General features: G+C 41.9%; 1 protein-coding gene across 4 annotated transcripts in view; it reads left to right on the top strand.

Moving 5' to 3' along the window:
- Cyp39a1 (cytochrome P450 family 39 subfamily A member 1) overlaps nt 1–21,535 on the top strand; it is an 89,413-nt gene that overhangs the window by 43,833 nt on the left and 24,045 nt on the right. The window lies entirely within an intron of this gene.

The raw sequence follows: 21,535 nt of genomic DNA, 5'->3' as shown, positions 1-21,535 counted from the left end.
ATTTTGAGATTATAATTTAATTACAAATTTTTCCCCTTCCTTTTCCTCTCTCCAAACCCTTCCATATTTCTCTTCTTACTCTCATTCAAATTCCTGGCCTTGTTTTCCATCAATTATTATTGCCTGTATGTATGTACTTGTATATATGTATATATTAGCAGGAACAGCCCATTGAGTCAGTCAACCTTTTCTCCCTTTTGATTTACAAGGAAGTCGATTCACTTAGATAGGATTGATTCTTTCAAGTATAAATCATAAAATGTGTAAGCAAAAACGCCCATTCATTGGCAGAGAGAAGTGGCTCAGTGGTTAAGAGTCCTCAGTGTCCTTGCAGAAGTTGAGAGTATCATTTCCAGAGCCACATCAGGTGTTTCACAAACTCCTGTAATTCCCACTACAGGGCATGCAATGCCCTCTTCTGGACGCTGAGGGTACCTGCATTCATGTGCACATACCCATACACAGACATAAGTCTGAGAGTAAGTCTTTAAAGAGTGTCTCTTGGATAGAGTCAGAAGTTGAGCTGCATTCTCATCCTGTTAGTCACGAATTTGTGACTTTGAAAACAAGAGAAATCTTACCCACAGCCTATAATATTTTTCCGTTTGCCTTGTTTTAGTTTTGGGCACTGCTGTGTCTGGCTAGAACAGCATTCCTGATGGAACATACTGACACTGTGAGGTGCCCAGGTGCAAATGCAGAATGACCTTGACTTTGTGAGTAAACATAAACAGGCCTGCCAACTAGCAAAATCAAAACGAAGCCCAGGGTGGCATGCATGGTGAGCATGGCACTGTCCTCACTGGCTTCATTAGCTTCCCAGTCCCGTTTCATTGCATTGTGCTGTCTGCAGGAGCTCCAAGTTTGGGCCTCACAGACTGCCATCATGTGTGCTCGTGGCTAGCTCACAGCTTCTCCCCACTTGGATGTGCTCTCTGTCCCCTCTTGCCAGCCCAAGACAGCATTCTTTAAAGATTCCATCATGCCATCTCAGCTGACCTAGTAATCTTACTCATCACCCATCCCCAGCCAGCCCAGGCTCTATGGCTAATAACCAGAGTTATGACTGGGATGGATCTCTGTTGCCTTTTATGGGACAAATTGTCTGAAATAACAAAGTAAGGGATCAAGTAACAGAGCCACGATTTCTCCAATGGAGTTATGGACCCAGAATAGTTATTTTATTAAAAATTTCTCTGCTCCCACTTGAAATCTGATAACCTGAATCCAATGTGGGGGATTAGAGGCTAAGACTAATGCATATTATTCCGGGAATATTTCACGAGACTCATTTTCCTTTGCTAGCCTGGCCTTTGTGAGCTGCCTTGGACCTAGGATGCAATAAGCTACACAGAAGCGTATTGCAACAGTATTTCTCAGTCACCTTGGAAACTGGATCTATTTACAAAATCAAGAGGTCTCATCTGACCTACCCCAAATCTTATCTTTTCTAGCTAATCTTATAATCTATAATCTTATCCTCCTCCTGCAGCCCTAAGGCCAAGTTAGCGCCATTGGGAACACGCAGCCTGTGAACTCCAGCCTGATACCCTAGCCATGCAGACATCCATGTATGATGAAGGGCTGAGAAGACAGTCCCCAGAAGCTGTTTCTAATACTCTTTGTTTCCGGTACGAAATGCGGGACTTGGTCCTTACGATGGCCTAAGTCTCTGAAGTGACCCCTCCATCTCCTGGCTCCAGCACACAGTGGTTCCTCTGATAGCCATGGGTTATTGACAGCCCTGTCATTTTTATGAGGCAGGAGGGAGGTTCCACCCGGCAGCCTCTCAGTTTAATCATAGTCCATGTCTCACTCCCTTGCCACACTCTTCCTGGGCTTGATTAATTCTCGACCCTTCATCTTTTTCAGTGTGTTCTGAAGGGGAGTTATCAAGGTATTTAGATAATCTCCTTTTTTTCAATAGATGAAATGCTGAGGTGTAAGGGTTATGTTTAGATCAAGGTTTGTTTTATGTCTTACTTACCCCATATTTTCTCACTCCTGTTTACTATAAATGGGAGCATGCTCTTTGTTCTTTTTTACAGAAGGAGAAGACATCCCAATTTTGAAGCAGGCTCCCCTTTGTCTTCTTACAAACACAGGAATCGAAACCACCCCATTAATGTGGGAGGTAATACTTGTAAAAATTAACAGGAGATACAGTTTTTCTCAGAAGAACCGAAGCGGTTGATTTAGCATAGCATTGCTGAACTTGTCTGAAATGACAGAATGGGATATGCGTTGTTTTTATGTGTGCACGCCCGGGCGGAGTATAGGGCAGAGAGTCAGTCTTTTGGCCCTCCTCGTCTCCTGTCAGCTGTAATTTATCTGTCCTAGCAATGCCGTAGGCCTTGCTGTCTCTCCCACGCCACCGTCCTCACTGTCCCCTACGTCTTCGGCATCCCAAGTGTCAGAATGAAGCAGCTGAGCCGAGTCAGCTTCCGAGAGGCTATGCTTGTACTTCACCAGAAGGAGCCTGCACCCGCGATAACACACTTAATCACATATGCCTGGGATGTTAGGTACCGTGCCGACCTCTCGAAGACTTAGAAGCAGCATTGAAAACTCAGAAATGAGGACAATGCGTGGAAAGACTGGTGGCTGGAGGGTGGGAGGGGGTTGGAGAGAGATGTGGCCTGCCAGGCTCCTGCTGTCTTTCCAGCCCCAGTGCAAGAGCCTCGGAGCCGAGGGACAGTCCTTTGGTTTCCGGTATTCACTTACCAGAAATACCTGAAGGGGCTGTGCAGGCCTCGCTTGCATTCTTCGCCTCTCCTTATTGTTTTCAGTGCATAGAGCAATGGGCTAGGGGGTGGGATGTCTCAGCGAGTAAAAGCGCTTGCTGCACAGCTCTGAGAGCCTGAGTTCAAATTCCCTGAACCCACATGGAAAGCTTGAGATGGTTGTGCCTGTGTCTGTGTGGGAGGCGGAGACAGGAGGATCACTGGGGCTTCAGTATGTGATCTAACCTCAAGGGAAGAAGGCAGAGGGTGATAGAGCAGGGCACCACAGAGTCTCCTTTGGCCTCCATGGGTTCTTATATACATATGTGTGCACTTGCACATGTTTGTGTACAGCACACACACACACACACACGCACAGCAAGCACATGCACACACCAAAACAATTCATGTTTGGATGGACCTATATGGAGGAAATAATAATATTTCATAAATGTACATTTTAAAAAGACGGGAACATAACTATGTTCCTGGATGGCAGGGTTTAGTATCATGAAAATGTCAAATTACTTCACGTTTTCAAATTACTGTACATTTAATTAATCATGATGACAATTACAACGACTTTCTTGAAATTATCCAAATAACTTAAAACATCAAAAATAGCTATGATAACAATGGTAGTAATCATAACTAAATTGTTAGAAGTATAAATTACTAAAGCCAGACCCCCATGACAGATTAAAACTGATCATAAAGTCAGGATAGCCAGAACACACAGGAAGCACAGGAAGCACAGTGAGACATTGGAATTAGTTGTCTATCTTTTCTCAACGAAAAATCAAAGAGAGGAAAACACCATTAAGTTAGGTGGGTAGCAATGTGGGGAAAATCTGGAGCAGTTTGGGGAGTTGAAAGAATGTAATCAAGATAAATTGTCTGAAAATCTTTTGTTGGAGGAGGGGCCGCTTGTTTGTTCCCAGCCACCCTGCTAGCTTAAACCTAAAATAATCACACAGAAACTATATTAATTAAAACACTGCTTGGCCCATTAACTCTAACTTCTTATTGGCTCTTACATCTTAATTTAACCCATTTCTATTAATCTATGCATCACCACATGGCAGTGGCTTACCGCAAAGTTTCAGCATGTCTGACTCTGGTGGCTCCATGTCTTTTTCGACTTTGCCCTTCTTCCTCCCAGCATACAGCCTAGCTTTCTCTATCTAGTTCTGTTCTTCCCTGCCAGAGGCTCAAAGCAGTTCTTTATTCATTAACCAATAAAAGCAACACATAGACAGAAGGACCTTCCACACCAATTTTTAAATAAAAATTTTAAAATATCGAATCTGTCATGTTTATCTTTAAAGTAAAGAAATAGGGAAAGTTGTGTATCTATTTAATTTTCACAGTTTGGACAGAAACATTTCCACCTAATTTGTGCTTTCAAAGAGTTAGTATTCCAAACCTTGCAGTGAATCCAAACAACATGCCCAAGAGAAAGGGTTTGTAGGAGACAACAATGAACTCAAAGGTTAACTTCCTAGCCCCTGTCTTTGACCTGTTCTCACTCTTTCTCCCGTGAACTTTACAAATGTGACAGAATGTCTTTTTTACAGGTATTCTGTCTAGGAAAACAAGCTAACAGTGCATACATGCTGAGGTTGTGCAGAAATAAAATGCTGATGTTTTATAAGAAAAGAAAAACCGAAAAAGCATCTTTTTTTTTTTACTGTGGAAGAAATATTTGGGGGATAATATGGAATATTCTTTTTCATATCAAACTTTTGAGTGGCTTCTCTGCCCAGTCAAATGTGTAATTTGCTTAAAACAATAGCGCAGGCCATATGTGGTCAAGAAGCCTGGGAATCTAGTCTTTAGTATGCTGGTATACATCTTCAGTCTGGAGTCTCCGGAGTGGGTTTCTTCCCTCATGTTCCACAAGTTCCTGTGAGCTCTCTGAATGAGGTGAGCAGACAAAACTCACCCCCCCCAAGTATCCATACATTTCACTCATCAACCAGTTATTGGTTAATTATTTTTGGTGTCAGGAAAACCATTTTCAGTTTCTATTTTAGATTTCCAGCTGTCTTGGTTAGGGTTTTTATTGCTGTGAAGAGATACCATGACCATGGTAACTCTTACAAAGGCATTTAACTGAGGTGGTGGCTTACAGTTTCAGAGATTCAGTCCATTATCGTCATGGCAGGGACCTGGCTGCATACAGGCAGACATGGTGATATGCAGGTAGCAGGAAGTAAACTGTGTCCACATGGGTGTAACTTGAACTGAGTGTTCCACTTTCCAGTGTTCCTTTTCTCCTTTTTGACATTTTGTAATTTACTCTGTTTTGTTTGCTCCTTTTCATTATAAATCTTCATTAGAGTCATCACTAATAACCACACGACAGAGTCTACACTAGGCTGTTTTGAGATTTCCTCTGCCAAGGGAATTAATTCAAAACTCTTCACTTTAGCCTCAGGCAGACTCTTCAGACAAGGGCAGAAGGCAGCCAGTCCCCCAGATATCAGCAGAATGATTGTGAGTAGGAGTCAGGGGAAGATTATAATTTTTCTAAACTAATAAATAATTTTTGAAGTGAAAGTCTATGCTCCCTGGACTGGGGGGATGGCTCAGTGTTTAATAACTCACTAGTCCCAATACAAGGCCTGAAGTTTGGATTGCCAGAAACCACATAATGTGGAGTGGGTGTGGTGGCCCACCTCAGAGTACAGTCTGTGGAACTCAGAGACGGCAAGCCTCCAGAGCAAGCTGCCTGTTAATCCTAGCCATGTTGGTGGCTCTGGTTTTGGTTGACAAACCTGGCCTCATTCAATAAGGTGCGATCAAGGATAATTACTGTTTTTAACTTCTGATCTCCATGTGTCATGCGTGACATGTACCCACAGACAGGTGTGCTCACAAACATGCATACACATGTGCATACACACACAAGTTACACCATATGCACTTGGGGAAAGTGTATAAAATACTAACATTTTATTCATTACTTTTTCTTCCCAGGGAAATTATTTAGGAAGTAGTTCTCTGGGCCCAGCTTTGGTAGGAATCATTGCTGGATGGTGTCATATCAGGTCCTGTTTGTCAAAGGTTATTGTAATTTTTTTTTGACCCCACAATCCTCTCTGCCAATGCAATAATCCAAATCAGACCAAATCAAACCAAATTAGAAAAAGCCCAGGTTTAATGGGTGGCAGTGCTCCTGGGTTGCCTTCTGGGAAAACACAGAGAGGGGGAAGGAGAACCAGAAAGACCACATGTTTGTTCTCTGGGGGGCAGTTTAAAGAGCTTGTGGGAGTGGTCTTGACCCTCCCTACGGAGGGGTCACCATTTGGTGGGCTTTTTCAGAGGTGGAGTCTGGACTGCGGCATCTCCGGCGGGAGGGAGCCTGGAATGGAAAGTTCTATTCAGACATTTTAGAATGGATGCCAGGGGCTGGGGTGAAGTATCCAACCAAACATCCCAACTCCTTGGATAAAGGGGTGCTAGGGGGCTAGGCTGACGCCTGGACCCAAACATTCTAGACTCTCTGGATATAAGGATGTCAGCAGCTGGGGTGACACTTCCAACCAAACAGTGATGTCACTTGTTTTTGTTGTCAGCCACTCTTCTTCATGAGCACCGACCTTTATGCACACAGCTCAGCTTCACTGATCTTAAGCTGGCCTGTGTGTATGGAATGTTAGCACCTGTGCAGGGGAGTCGGCAGAAGTGAGCACCCAGGGTTTCAGAAGAAAACGAGGACCTGTGGTCTGTGTAGGAGTGGGCGAGTGGGTGCTCTAACTTTACAGGGAATCTGTTATGTGCTTTCCTTCTTCCTCCTGCACGCTCTTGGCAGTACAGTCATGCCTGTCTTAGAATACAGAGAGCCTGGAGCGGGGAAATAGCTCGCTTTCCATCCTCACTTTAAAACCTACTTTCTGATTTTGGCTCTTTGAATTGTGTCTTAAAAATAAGTGGCCAGGTGGTGGTGGCACACACATTTAATCCCAGCACTCGGGACCTTTAATTCCAGCACTCAGAAGACAGAAGCAGGCAGATTTCTGAGTTCGAGGCCAACCTGTTCTATAAGAGCTAGTTCTAAGACAGTTAGTATTGTTAAACAGAGAAACCCTGTCTTGAAAAAAACAATAGATAGATAGATAGATAGATAGATAGATAGATAGATAGATAAATAGATATAGATAGATATATTCTCTCTCTCTCTCTCTCTCTCTCTCTATATATATATATATATATATATATATATATATATATATATGAGAGACTTATCACTGCCTGCCATTTTCCTTTTGCCAAAACATGGATCCTTTCCCCAGAGTTATTAGTTAGGTTTTTACAGAATGCTGTTTCAGTGTCACGGGATGCTGTGAGACAATGGTTTGTACCTTGTCGCTTGTATTGTATTAAAATACCGATTGGCCAGTTGCCAGGCAGGAAGTATAGGCGGGGTGACCAGGCAGGAAGTAGAGGTGGGGCGATGAGAACAGGAGAATTCTGGGAAGAGGTAAAAGTCAGTCTGCAGTCATCACCCAGACAGAGAGGAAGCAAGATGAGAATGCCTCACTGATGAAAAGTATCAAGCCACATGGTTAACACAGACAAGAATTATGGACTAATGTAAGATGTAAGAATTAGTTAATAAGAAGCCTGAGCTAATAAGCCAACCAATTTATGATTAATGTAGATTAATGTGTGTTTCTTTGGGACTGAAAGGCTGTGAGACAGGGAGAGGGGACAGAAAACCTCAATAAACAATGGGAGAATCAGGGTTCCCTTTTTGTGGAATCCATAAAAGCAGTTTAAAAACTAAATCAGAAAGAATTTGAGGGCTATTTTATTAGAGTTTGAGAGAAGCAGCAGGCAAGCATTAAGAAGCCATGGCAACAGCCTGGAGGAACATGGGTAAGAGGAAGAAAGCATGTCTTGCCTTCTGGGCTGGGGCCAGCAGTGGAGCTCTGCAGGTAGCTGCAGATGTTGTGAGGTGTTCAGAGCAAGATTGCAACAGCTCAGAGTGTCAAGGGAAGTGTGCTTCAGACTCAGGCCAGTATCTGAAAAGCAGAGAGAAAAGAGTCAGAGGGCAAGTTATTATTTTGCACAGTTAGCAGTAAAGATTTGGAAGCAACTGCCTTGAGAGGGTTTCTGGAGGGCATAAGTTTATTTTGTTTTCCTTGAGGGGATAATTATTCCTCCCATTCCATTGGCTTGTCTTCAAGCAATTTTTTTTTGAGACATGATCTTCTGGCTAGGTGATTGACAGGTGCTGTTGGATGAGCATAAGGGAAAGGACAATGATATTTAAAATGTCTTTTAGATCCATCAGAATAGCATATCTCCACCAGGCCCTTTTTTTGACCAGTAGGAATTAGATTTTCTTCAATAGACTTCATCAAAGCCCACCTTTTTATATGATACTTTAAATTTTAAGGAATTGTGGTGCTTCCCTTTCTCCTGTTACCTTGGTAACAGGAGATGGTGTCTAGAGCTGATTGTGAGGTAATCCCCCCATCTTTAATGTCCTCCAAGACTGCTGATGTCTCTTTAGCTACCTAATATTTGACTAAAGAAACATTCCTTCTATGTGTTTATTACATATGTGTGTATATCTATTTGTATGAAGAAAGGTGCTTAAAATATGAAAAAAATAGTGGAGTTATCTTTGAAATCCTTTGCTGTTCTAGTTGACTCATTCCTTCTTAAGTCTAAGAAATTATAGTTTCATAACTTATTTTAGAGTTTGTTATTTTTCCTTCTGGTTGGCTGACTCCTACCCACCCTTCTAGGCTTATATAAATTCCAGCCACAGGCGAGAGGAGATGAATTCCATTGATGCCTGAGTCCTCTACTCCGAGACTTGTATTATAGTTATTTATATCCTGATAAATTGTCTTGTGCTCGTATGTCCAAGATCCTTTTAGGCTGTGATTTTTTGTCATTTTTATTCCCTGCTCTCCTTTGGAAAGCAATGTCGGATATTAGCATGAGTGCAGCTTCTTGTTAGCCTTAAAGGCTGCTGTGAAGCTGTCAGCGTGTCTCCCTGTGTTGGAAGAGAATATTCGAATATTTATGATGTTGCAATACAGACGTACAAGCAATGCCAAAGTCACTGGGCAAGACAATCATTACTTTTGCAAAACGATACACAATGACCTGATTTGGGAGAGCAAGCACACCTGGACGGGGAGTTCAATTTAGTGAGTTTATATTAATGCAGGGTGGGGCTCATGGCCCACTGCATTGTTGGGACCTTGACCTCACAGTCTAATGGGATTGGCTAATTTGTGATCAACGCAAAGGGGAAGAGTATATTAGAGCGTGAACTTTCAGGAATGTCTGTCATCCGGGTATAGGCAAACAAGCGCATGCCTGTTTGTTCCACTAGGTGGAAGAGGGCTATAGAAGACCAACCATCTTTGGGAGAAAAGCCTGTCTCTCACGACTGGTTGGGCACATTAACTTATTTGAGACTGGAGTATTGGAGGTATCCATGAAGACTCAATGAAGGAGCTAACATATCTGTGATGTTAGGTAGCCAATCAGTTATTAACATTGCTCTAGCTCCTCCAGCATCGGTTTGAGCTATATATAACACAGGTATGTTTTGAGTGTGCAATGTCAGAAGTATGGAATCATGTTTGGGTCTTCTTTCAATCATTGACTAACAGTAAATTACAGGCAACGCCAATTTCCATGACAACAATTTGCCAGACTTCCCTCTTCCCTTGGTAGCCTTGGCCTAGGTGAACAAGATTTGCTTTTATTGTAATCTTAATTGCTAATATTAATTCTCCGATCACACATTACATGCCACATAATATCTATACCATCTATATCTATACCTCTATTATCTATCTATCTATCTATCATCTATCTGTCTGTCTATCTATGTATGTATGTATGTATCTATCTATCATCTCTCTGTCTGTCTATGTATGTATGTATGTATGTATGTATGTATGTATGTATGTATCTATCTATCTATCTATCTATCTATCTATCTATCTATGCTCTATGTGTAGATCACAGAGTGGCTAATACGGTCTAAAAGGCCACCATAGAACTCAAGCAATTTCTGAAGTTTTGAGGAGCTGATGGAAATGTAACAGAGGTTCTATTGCTAAGAGAGAACATGAGCCAAGCAGAGCCATTGGGAAGTAGTTGCGCTTGTGGGTCAGCCACACTGTGGGTCACTGGCTGGAAGTGAAACTGCATGGTTGTGTTCAGCTGCAGAGCTGACAGAACCGAGCCCAGTTGAAGGAACCAGTGGACAGGTAGATGGCCTTCTTCACGTGCCCATCAATGGGTGGTCATCCTTCATGTCAAAGCTGAGGAAAAGGCTGCTTGTAAAATAGAGTTTCTTGAGGTAAGACATAGTCTGAAAATGAATATTTTACAAAACATGGCATAAATTTGGGCAGGGTTCAGCCTGATCTCAGCAGATATGTAGCATGTTTGTAATATCAGTCAGTACCTGAAATAACAGCATTTAAATCTCTAATGTATACTTAACAAAAATAGTATATCGTCTCTGTGTAATTAAGACTTTCATCTAGAAATTAAATGTGGCACATTAAAAATTTGACAGGATTTCTCTGTGTACCTGACTGCTGTGGAACTTGCTCTGTAGACCAGGTTGGCCCAACTCACAGAGATCTGCCTGCCTTGGCCTCCCAAGTGCTGGCATTAAAGGCATTTACTATCACTGCCAGGTAAAAGTCTTTCTCTCTCTCTCTCTCTCTCTCTCTCTCTCTCTCTCTCTCTCTCTCTCTTTCTCTCTCTCTCTGAATACAAGAGTCATCATTTCTTTTATTTATTTTCAAATATCCTAAGGTTTGATTTTGTTGCATTTATGCCAAGCGTTAAACAGGCGGTTTCTAAATTTTACCCGTGACCCCTTCTGCTCCTTTCCTGGCCTCTCTCTGTAGTGGTCTTGGTCTCTACGGGGCTCTGGCTCTCCTGGTGATTACCTTGGAATTCTCCCAAGTGGAGCTTTCTAAATTTAGAGCCACGGGACTGGAACAGCACACCAGAGATGACCGCTGAAATCCCGACAGTACTGCTGCAGAGCCATTTCTCACAGTTTTGACAAAATGGTCTTTATCAGAAAGATGTTTGAAAATCTAGGCCATTTCTTTTGTCTTGTCCAAGAATGCTACTTTCTTTTTCCCACATCACACTGTAATTTGAGAAACTAAAAATACATGATTAAAACACTTGTTTTCCACATCGCTTATACATTTGTACATCATAGTTTTAGCTATTTCATACTAGAAGCAAGCTTTCATTCAGTTCTGTATTCTGTAATGCGATATAAAATGTTTCTACAGTGCAATTAGTCTAATAGTGACAGTTAAAATTAAAAACTTTTTAGAAAATTCTCTAAAGGAGGTCAGAAACTTCACCACGCCTAAGTTCAAACATCCCAGGTCAGAACTATGTATGTGTTAAAACAGGGAGAGGTTAGAAAAGGAGACATGTTACTTTTTTCTCATTAATGTGACAAAATATTAGTCAAAAGCAACTTAAGGGAGGAAGGTTTGTCATGGGTGAGGTTTGAAGGGATCTGCCCATCACTCAGGAAAACCATGATGGCCTCTGTGCACAGTGACTTGTATGTCTGCAGTCACGGGCAGAATTGCACAGTGGCTGGTCGTATGTGTGCAGTCACGGGCAGCAGACAGTGTCTGGTCATATGTCTGCAGTCATGGGCAGAAGTGCACAGTGTCTGGTCATATGTCTGCAGTCACGGGCAGAAGTGCACAGTGGCTGGTCGTATGTGTGCAGTCACGGACAGAAGTGTACAGGGGTCTGCAGTTGGGGGCAGAGAGGGTTAAATACAGGTGCTCAGCTGGTTTTCTTCTTTTTCCTGTTTTTATTTGGTCTGTAACTCCAGTCCCCAGAATGGTGCCACCCATATTCAGGGCATGTCTTTCCTCCTCAGTTACACCTCTGGGGAAATTCTGTCACAGTCTGCCCAGGGGTTTGTCTCCTAGGTGATTTCTGTCAGGTTGACAATGAAGATAATTACCAGAGTAGTTCCCTTTGGAACCCCTCCTATCTGATTTGAAGCATTAAGCCCAAATGTTGTCACCCCCTACCTTTGGTCTAGTAGAAAAATATTTATTATCTGTATGCTATGGCCATAGGGAACTAAAACAGAAACAAAAAGAAGGGATGATTGGTGAATTTGTTCAAAAATAATTTCTCTAAATAGTTATTTTAGGGGAGACCAGTCATTCGGAGAAGTCGGTGTTAGGATCTGAATTGGAGGACCTGGCTAACTTAACTGTAATGTCTGTTTATGGAGGGCCCTAGCTCGCTAAGTCTCCCACGGTTTTAGGATCAAGAAGAAACTGGTTTGAAGCCTGTTTCAGATCTCTGATTTCTAGTACTGATCACCAAACGTTCCACATCCCTGTTTCATTGTGCTGTAGCCATAGGCTTCTGAATGAGCCTTATGAATGAGCCTCATAGCTGGGAGCCCGAATGGCAGACAAGACTTTCCACTGTAGGCTGTTTCCAGCCACAGTATAACATTGCCTTCCCTTGCCTCATAGTTTTAACATTTTGATAAGGTCAACTAACACTTGACGATGATACTTGGGACAACCATGGTCCAGGTGGTGTGCAGTGTGGCAGCCCCATACAGAAAGGGCAGAGAGTAGACACTGAAACCCAGGAACCAGGATTCCAGGGACAATGGGACACCCCCTTCTCCTGCTGCCTTGTTGCCAGCTGCCACCTTGTAATGCAAACCCCAGCAGACTCACACCTTTTCCTTTTGGCCACCCCTTCACACATCGAATGGTTTGTACAACAAGCCTTAGTACACACCCTAAGAGGGCTTCTCTTACCTCCCTCCTGCCTGCCTTTACTTCTTTCCTTCCTTCTGTTCTTATTCTCTCTGCACATTTTAGTTTTGTTTTCCACACACACTTTCAGGTTGGTGTAAATCACTTACCATATCATATTTAACTATTTACCTATGTTTTCTTGTTCTCTATAAAATATTCAGATAGCAGAAGTTGCAGGTAGTTGGTCTATTCAGTTATCAAAAATGGCTGGCCTATTGTATACTCCTCCAAACTCGCCCTCATTACCAACGTTCTCAATTAATCCAATTTATGTATAACAGAGATTAGGTATCTTTGTTATTTCTCCATTCATATGGGTTGCGGCGGCACATGCCTCACAAGAATAAGACATACATGGGAATAGATGGGTGATTCTTCAGCCAGGCTGGCTTGTAGACAAAAGGGCACACATCTGCTGTCAGGCTTTCTTTCCAGTGTGTGACCTGAATTCCAAGGGGTTTTCCCTTAGATGCCATGTGTTGCCAAATTGCCCTTTCTGTTTGGTACCCAGGAGATGGTTACACCACAGGGATAATGGAGCAGATTGAAAAGATCAGGATGGCTGAGTGGTGAGCACTCTGATAAAGCAAGGAAAAGGCTACTGTGTGGGAGAGGAGGGGGAGGAGGGGGGAGACTCAGCTGCAGTGTGTTCTTAGATCTCGTTCAGAAAAGAGTACATGTAGAAGCCGAGTGCCGGGAAACAGGTCTCCTTACCACATCTGCGCATGTGCTCTCTGAGTATGTGAGCAAAAGTGTCACGGCAACCATACTCTAAAGAAGCGTGTTTCCTCCCTGGTCCTGTATTTTCCATGGGTTGCTAAGATTAAAATAGCACACTAGGCATCGCACACTTGAACATAGAAGTGATAAGGGCGGTGAAGACCACACAGAATTTATCACACTTGTAAAATACAGGACCCGGAATAAAAATTGGCCCTTTGAGCAAACCTAATAATAGCTCGTTCTCTCCTTGCCTGTGGGCAGTCATAAACTTCTTTCCATACCAGGCCCTGTATTTTAGATTTTATGAACCATAAAATTTCTGTGGCCTCCTATTATCTGCCATTGAACAGCAAAGCCAACCACAGATGAGTGTTGATATTTTTATTGGAAGGCAAATCTTTATAAAAATAAAGCAATGAAAAGAAATAAAAAAAAATAAAGCAGTGAGCTGCATTTGGCCTTTTGTCATTGTTGTTGAACCAGTCTTATCTGTGAGATAAGAAAGAAACATGAGGTCAAGATAGATAGATGATAGGTAGGTACATAGATAGGATAGATAGATAGATAGGTAGGTAGGTAGGTAGGTAGGTAGGTAGATAGGTAGTAGGAAGGCTGCTTGTTCGTTCCCAGTTGCCCAGACACAAAATAGTCACTCAGAAACTATATTATTTAAATCACTGCTTGGTCAATCACTTAAGCGTATTGCTAGCTAGCTCTTACATTTAGTATTAACCCATTTCCTTTATTTTATATTTTATCACGAGACTCGTGGCTTACCAGCAGGGTTCCAACTCATCTGTTTCAGGTGGCGGCTATATGGCGTCTCTCAGACTCTGCCTACTCTCTGTATTTTTCTTTTCCAGCCTGGCTATATTCTGTTAAACCATTGGCCGAAAGCAGCTTCTTTATTTATTAACCAATAAAAGCAACACATATACAGAAAGACTTCCCATACCATTTGGATGCCAATCTGTTGTATGAAGGCCGCTTGTTTGTTCCTGGCTTCCCAGAACCAAAATAACCACACAGAAGCTGTATTAATTACAACACTGCTTGGCCTATTAGCTTATGCATATTTCTAGCTCACTCTTACCTCATAAATTAACCCATTTCTATTATTTTATATTACCACAAGGCTTGTGGCCTACTGGCAAGGTTCTAGCTGGCAGCTTGTGTCTTTCTTGTCTGGTTCCTCCATGGCATCTCTCTGACTCCACCTCCTTTCTCCCAGCATTCAGTTTAGTTTTTCCCGCCTAGCTCTGTTCTGCCCTGCTATATGCTCAGTTTCCTTATTCATTAACCAACACAAGCAGCACATAAACAGAAGGACTTCCAACACTGTAGATAGGCAGACAGATGATAGATAGCTAGGTAGATAGAGAGATAAATGTAACTGATAGGTAGGTAGGTAGATATATATTAGATAATAGATAGATAAATAGATAGTAGGTAAGTAGATAGGTATACAGATAACAGGTACGTAGATGAATGATAGGTAGATAGCTAGATAAACATAATAGGTTGGTAGGTATATAAATAATATATGGATGGACGATAGATAGATAGATAGATAGATAGATAGATAGATAGATAGAAAGATAGAAAGCTTGGCCACTGCTCAGAAGGAGCTGACAACTTTGTAGTTACAAAAGTTATAAAACGTAGGACTGGTGATATGGCTCAGGGCATAACTGCACCTACCGTGAAGCCTAAAGACCTGGATCTTATGCCCAGGACCCACATGGTGTAAAGAGAGAATGGACTCTTCCTGAGTTACTTTGACCTCTGTGTGTGCACCCTGACACACACTCAACCCCCAACACACCCACAAATACAATTAGAATGTAATCTTGAAGTGGATAGAATTTCTGGATTAAAAATTGTCAGGGTTGATGAATTATGACCTAGATTTATGGCTCAGCATGAGAACTAAAAGTCCTTTCATATACACTGACAGAAATCAAACCCAGGTGAGTGATGGTTGGTGTCAATACCTGCACTTGGACTTCTGATCTAACTCTGATTTAAGTCATAATTTTCACTCTCTAAATTTATTTACTTTTGTGTTTAAATCGAAGAGATAATTTCAAAATTGCTATAGTAATAAGAGCAGTTTTCAAATGAGAATATTTATTGAATAAAACACAAGAGAATCATTTATTTGTTTGTTTATTAACTGACTTACTACACTGGGAATCGAACCCAGGACCGTGCATATCTAAGGCAGGGTGTTCACAGCTCCCTTCCTTTTCTTTTAATCCGTCACTGTGTTTGTGATTAAAGTATGATCCGCAGACCTGCAGCGTAAGATCACTGGGGAACGTCCCAGAACTGTCAGTTCCTGGGTCCAGTATATGCAAGGTTTGCACTAAATTCTAAGTAATTTAAACATTTTCCCCATTCTTCCTCAGAATTGTCTCTAAACCTTTCCCATTGTCTGCATGCACAGCTTTTAAAAATTGACCTTCTCTTCTACTGTTTTAGAATCAGCCCACTTGTCCATTCATTTATCCCATTAATAATAATGTATAGACTGTTTCCCATGTATGTACAAGACATTGTGTTAGATCATAATCACACATCAATGGGTTTTAAATAAATGAGGTTCAGAAAGAAAAGAAACATTATTACATTTGGGGAATCCAATGATAGTATTATAAGCTGGATTAATTTCTGTATCACACCCATGAAGATATAATGGCATGGTGGTGAGTTGGGAGAGAACTGGGATGGTTGGGGAGAGGCTCTGTCACCTGTGACCTGAAGGGTGAGTGGGAGCCAGCCTTCCAAACAGGTCCAAAGGGCAGAGGGACTCATAATGAGGGTGGCCTTTGCTGAGTTAATGCCGTTTGACAGTTAGGACTTTGAGAGATTTACACACATTTGCCTCTACAGCCCTGACAACAGCTCTATAAGGCAGATGCAGTCACTGCTCCTCCTTTATGTTAGGTACGCCAGCTGAGCCAGGTGAACAGGTTGGGTAATGTACAAAGGTCACACAGTCTCCAAGACTCCATGTGAGCGTCCATAAAGGGGTATGTAGGCTGTATTTGCCAAAGAGAAAACATTGGCATTATCTTTCTACACCGAGGCCTTTTATACTTCTCTTCAGACACCAACTGGGTGTTGTAGAACTTAATCCAATTCCTGTACTAGCTCCCTGATCTTAGTGGAGACCTTGAAAGTGTACCCCTGTACACTTCTGTCCGTGACTGCACACATACGACCAGACACTGTGCACTTCTGCCCATGACTGCAGACATATGACCAGGGCTAAACCCCACTTTAGAGCTCTCGCTTTAAATAACCACAGAAAGCAGTAGCCCCCATGTTATTCAAACTCTGTCCATCTTAGCTGCGAATTGGGGGTTTCCAAGCCCTCCTCAAGCTGCAGTGATTTGCCCTAATAATGCAGAGTTCAGAGGAACTTTCCATCCTAACAGTGAGATTACCATCACTTATTTATTATGAAGCTTGTCATCACCTATGTAGGGGAGTAGCCAGATAGAGGGAAGCATCTGAACGGGACCAACAGTGGGATGTCTTGCCGCTTAGAACTGGTGTGTGTGACCCTCCCAAAACATGGGTGTGTTAAAAAACTCCAGAAGAGATTTTAGGGATGTTGCCTTTCACAAACATGGTTGATGTAATCAAGAAGTTAAGCTCCCCCAGAAGTTGAGGTGTGGGTTGAGGGCTCAGAGTTCCAATCTTAGGATCCAGAGTTGAATTCTTGGATAACTTTCCCCTGTCTTCTCAGCATCACCTCACTAAGGTAAGTTCAAGTATGGATAAAAGACACACCTCTCTCCCCTGTCACTCAGTGGTCCGCTGAAGTTTGAGGAGCCAAAGAACCAAGTGTAAATTCCGTATTCTGTCCCAGTGTCAGTCAGAGGCAGCAGGGATGACTGATCGAAAGCTCTAGCAACTTGGCAGATTCCAACCATTTTCTGTCATGGCAAGACAACAGGGGCGATTGTAATGGGGGAAAAAGGGCTCAGTGTTGGCTGTTGTGCTCTGAGAAGCCTTTTAGACTCTTGAGCAGAGCCAAGGGAGTGGGAACAAGCTAGGACTTAGGGAAGTGTTCAAGACATAATAGGGCTGGGGAGATGGCTCAGTGGGTTAAGTGCGCACTACACAATTATGGTGGCCCAGCTGAGCTCCCCAGCACCACAAAAACCAGGCATGAGCACACATGATATCCTGGGGTTGCAGTGGAGACAGACAGATACAGAGGACCCTCTGGCCAAGCCAGTCTAGTCAAAATTCTACGCTCCAGATTTAGTGACAGACTCAGAAAATACAGTAGAGAACAGGAGAGGAACTGCCCACTGTCAACGTCTGGCTACCACATGTGTGTACACAGAGAAGCAGGTGCATGCATGTACTCACACAGATACACACACACATATACAGAGGCACACAAGCATACACACACAGATATAGAGACACACACACAGACACATACATGTGTGCACGTGTACATGTACTCATCACCTGACACCTCTGAGGGAAGGGAGCCTCTTATAATTGCTGATGGCAACTGATTTTATTTTTGATTGATTTATTATTCTCATTTTATTTGTTTTAATTTTTTTATTTTGAGTCTCCCTTTGAAGCCCCACCTGGCCTGGAACTGTAGACCAGGTTGGCCTCAAACTCTCAGACATCCACCTGCTTCTCTCCTGAGCAGAGCGGTTAAAACAACTGCCCAGGTCCTGATGCACTGATGTTTGTCAGCTGTCGTGACCACTGCAGATAAACGAGAGGACCCACTTAATGTAGTAAAGTCTTCTTTTACCTCAGGAATTCTTAGGATTCGTCCGTGGTCAGCTGGCTCATTGTCTCTGGTCCTGTGGGGAGACAGAGTGGAAGAGGATACAGGGATAAACTTGGTGCATTGGTCACAGTGACTTACTAAGTGATGTCGAGACCAAACTGAAAGCAGTGCTATTCCGAGGAATTTTCAAAATGCATTTTTCCTTGAATTGTTCACCATTAAGTGGTATAATCTGACTGAAATTCCACGGCCACACTGAAGATTGTGTAAAGATTGACCTCCACTCCTTTTTTAGGTATCGACATCTATTCATCTTAGGAAAGTCTGGTGTGTCTGTGTTCAGAGGGCATGCTCTTCATTCTAGAGAAGCCACCCCTTACCCCACTGTCCCTGTCTTTGGATTCTATAAGAAATAACTAAATAGAAAAGTAAAAGAGCTGGGCATGATGGTGCATGCTTTCAGTCGAAGCCATCAGAAGGATTAAGATTGAGTTCAAGGCCAGACCTGGTCTCCATTTGTCAAACCAAAACCAAAACGACAAAAACAAACAATAATTGTCAGGAAGAAAGGCCAGGTCACTTTTTATGTTTCTGTGTGTGTGTCTCTTTGTGTGTCTGTGTGTATCTCTGCGTGTATGTATCTGTGTGTATCTCTGTGTGTTGTGTGTGTATGTGTGTGTCTTATAAAATTAACTTTATTAACATAGTTTCATTGTGATGTTTTCATACACAAAATCTCTATACATACTTTGTTCTTTTTTCCATCTTTTTTAATTGATTTTATTAAGCTATACATTTTTTTCTGTTCCCCTCCTTTCATCTACCTTCCCCTTCAGCACTCTCCCATGGTCCCCATGCTTCCAACTTACTCAGAAGATCTTGTCTTTTTCTGCTTCTCATGTAGATTAGATCCATGTATGTCTCTCTTAGGGTCCTCGTTGTTGTCTAGGTTCTCTGGGATTTTGATTTGTAGACTAATTTTTTTTGCTTTATGTCTAAAAGCCACTTATGAATGAGTACATATGATAATTGTCTTTCTGGGTCTGGGTTACCTCAATCAATATGATGTTTTCTAGCTCCATCCATTTGCCTGCAAATTTCAAGATGTCATTTTTTTTAACTGTGTAATACTCCATTGTATAAATGTACCACATTTTCCTTATCCATTCATCGGTCAATGGACATTTAAGTTGTTTTGAGGTTCTGGCTATGACAAACAGTGCTGCTATGAACATATTTGAGCATATGTCCTTGTGGTATGATTGAGCATCCTTTGGATATATACCCAAAAGTGGTATTGCTGGATCTTGAGGTTGTTTCCTAATTTTCTGAGAAATTACCACACTGACATCCAAAGGGGCTGTACCAGTTTGCACTCCCACTAGCAATGCAGAAGTTTTCCCTTTACCCCACATCTTCTCCAGCATAAGTTGTCATCAGTGTTTTTTATCTTGATCATTCTTACAGGTGTAAGATGGAATCTCAGAGTTGTTTATTTTGCATTTCTCTGATGGCTAAAGGTGTTGAGCATTTTCTGAAGTGTCTTTCAGCCATTTTAGATTCCTCTATTGAGAGTTCTTTGTTTAGGTCTGTACTCCATTTTTTATTTGATTATTTGTTCTTTTGATGACTAATTTCTTGAGTTCTTTGTATATTTTGGAGCTCAGTCATTTGTCTGATGTGGGGTTGGTGAAGATCTTTTCCCATTCTGTAGGCTGCTGTTTTGTCTTGTTGACTGTGTCCTTTCTTTACAGAAGCTTTTCAGTTTCAGGTGATCCCAGTTATTAATTGTTTCTCTCAGTGTCTGTGCTACTGGTGTTATATTTAGAAAGTGCTCTCCTGTGCCAATGCATTCAAGTGTACTTACCAATTTCTCTTCCATAAGGTTCAGTGTGGCTGACTTTATGTAGAGATCTTTGATCCATTTGGACTTGAATTTTGTGCAAGGTGATAGATGTGGATCTATTTTCATTTTTCTACATGTTGATATCTAGTTATGCCAGCACCATTTGTTAAATATGTTTTCTTTTTTTCCATTTGATATTTTTTGCTTCTTTGTCAAAAATCAGTGTTCGTAGGTGTGTGGAGTAATATCCAGGTGTTTGATTCAGTTCCATTGGTCCTCCTGTCTGTTCTTATGCCAATACCAGGCTGTTTTCAGTACTGTAGCCTTGTAGTAGAATTTGAAGTCAGAGATTGTGATGCCTCCAGAAGTTCCTTTGTTGTACAGGATTGTTTTGGCTATCCTGGATTTTTGCTTTTCCATGTGAAGTTGAATACCATTCTTTCCAAGGTCTCTGAAGAATTTTTCTGGGATTTTGATGGGCATTGCATTGAATCTGTAGATTGCTTTTGGCAAGATTGCCATTTTTACTCTTCTTCAGTTTCTTTCTTCAAACATTTAAAGTTCTTGTCATACAGGTCTTCCACTTGTTTGGTTAGAGTTACTCTGAGATATTTTATGTTATTTGTGGCTATTGTGAAGGGCAATGTTTCTCTGATTTCGTTCTCAGCCCATTTTTCATCTGTAGAATGGGGGGCTACTATTTTTTATTTGTCTATTTGGTTTTTTTTTTAGTTAATCTTGTATCCTGATTCATTACTGAAAGTGTTTATGAGGTGTAGAAGTTCCTTGGTAGAATTTTTGGGGTTGCTTATGTAAGCTATCATATAATCAGCAAATAGTGGGAGTTTGACTTCTTTTTTTAAAAATTTGTATTCCCTTGATCTCCTGTTTTTATCTACATGTATATATGTTTTTATCTATATGTATATATGTGCACCATGTACATGCAGTGCCTCTGAAGGCTGAAAGAGGACATCAGAATCCCTGGAACACTCTGTACATCAGCTTGTAGGAGGTAGTGGTCAATGGTAGATGTCTTCTACCTTATCTTTCAAGACAGGTGTTTCAGTGAGCCTGGAGCTCACTGATTCTGCTAGACTGACTGGCCTATAAGCCCAAGGACCTCTGTCTCTACCTTCTTAATGCTGACATTCAGCCCACCTAGCTTTTTACATAGATGCTGGGGATTCAAACTCAGTTCTCCATGCTTGCATGGCAAATCTTCACCAATTGAGCTGTCTTCCAGCCCCTTAAGGCAATGTTGATTTGCATCCCCCAATGGCTAAGGCTGCCCAGCACTTTTTGGAAACATTTACTTTACTGGCCTGTTGTATTGTCCCCTTATACTGCCAGTCTTTTACTGCCGTTTCGTTAAATGCAATGGGGGTTTTGACAAGGAAGAATGAGATGAGGAACAACAGAACCGCTTTCCAGACAGGTACCATCTTAGCCATGTTGTAGCCATACGAGTGTTACAGCTAGGGTTGGGTGCCAGTCCATTCTGACACATAAAGGAAACAAAATCTATACACCCCAGCAACACTTTCTTTGGTGAGCTTATCCTGCGTTGATGATCTTGCTCAAAACCACTTTCTGGTCTCTCTAGTGCATCTTTTCTTTAATCTTTAAACAA

The sequence above is a fragment of the Myodes glareolus genome, chromosome 18, assembly GCF_982192425.1.
Source record: "Myodes glareolus chromosome 18, mMyoGla1.1, whole genome shotgun sequence".
In the NCBI taxonomy this organism is placed as follows: Eukaryota; Metazoa; Chordata; class Mammalia; order Rodentia; family Cricetidae; genus Myodes; species Myodes glareolus.
This window is presented reverse-complemented; position numbering and strand designations above follow the sequence as displayed.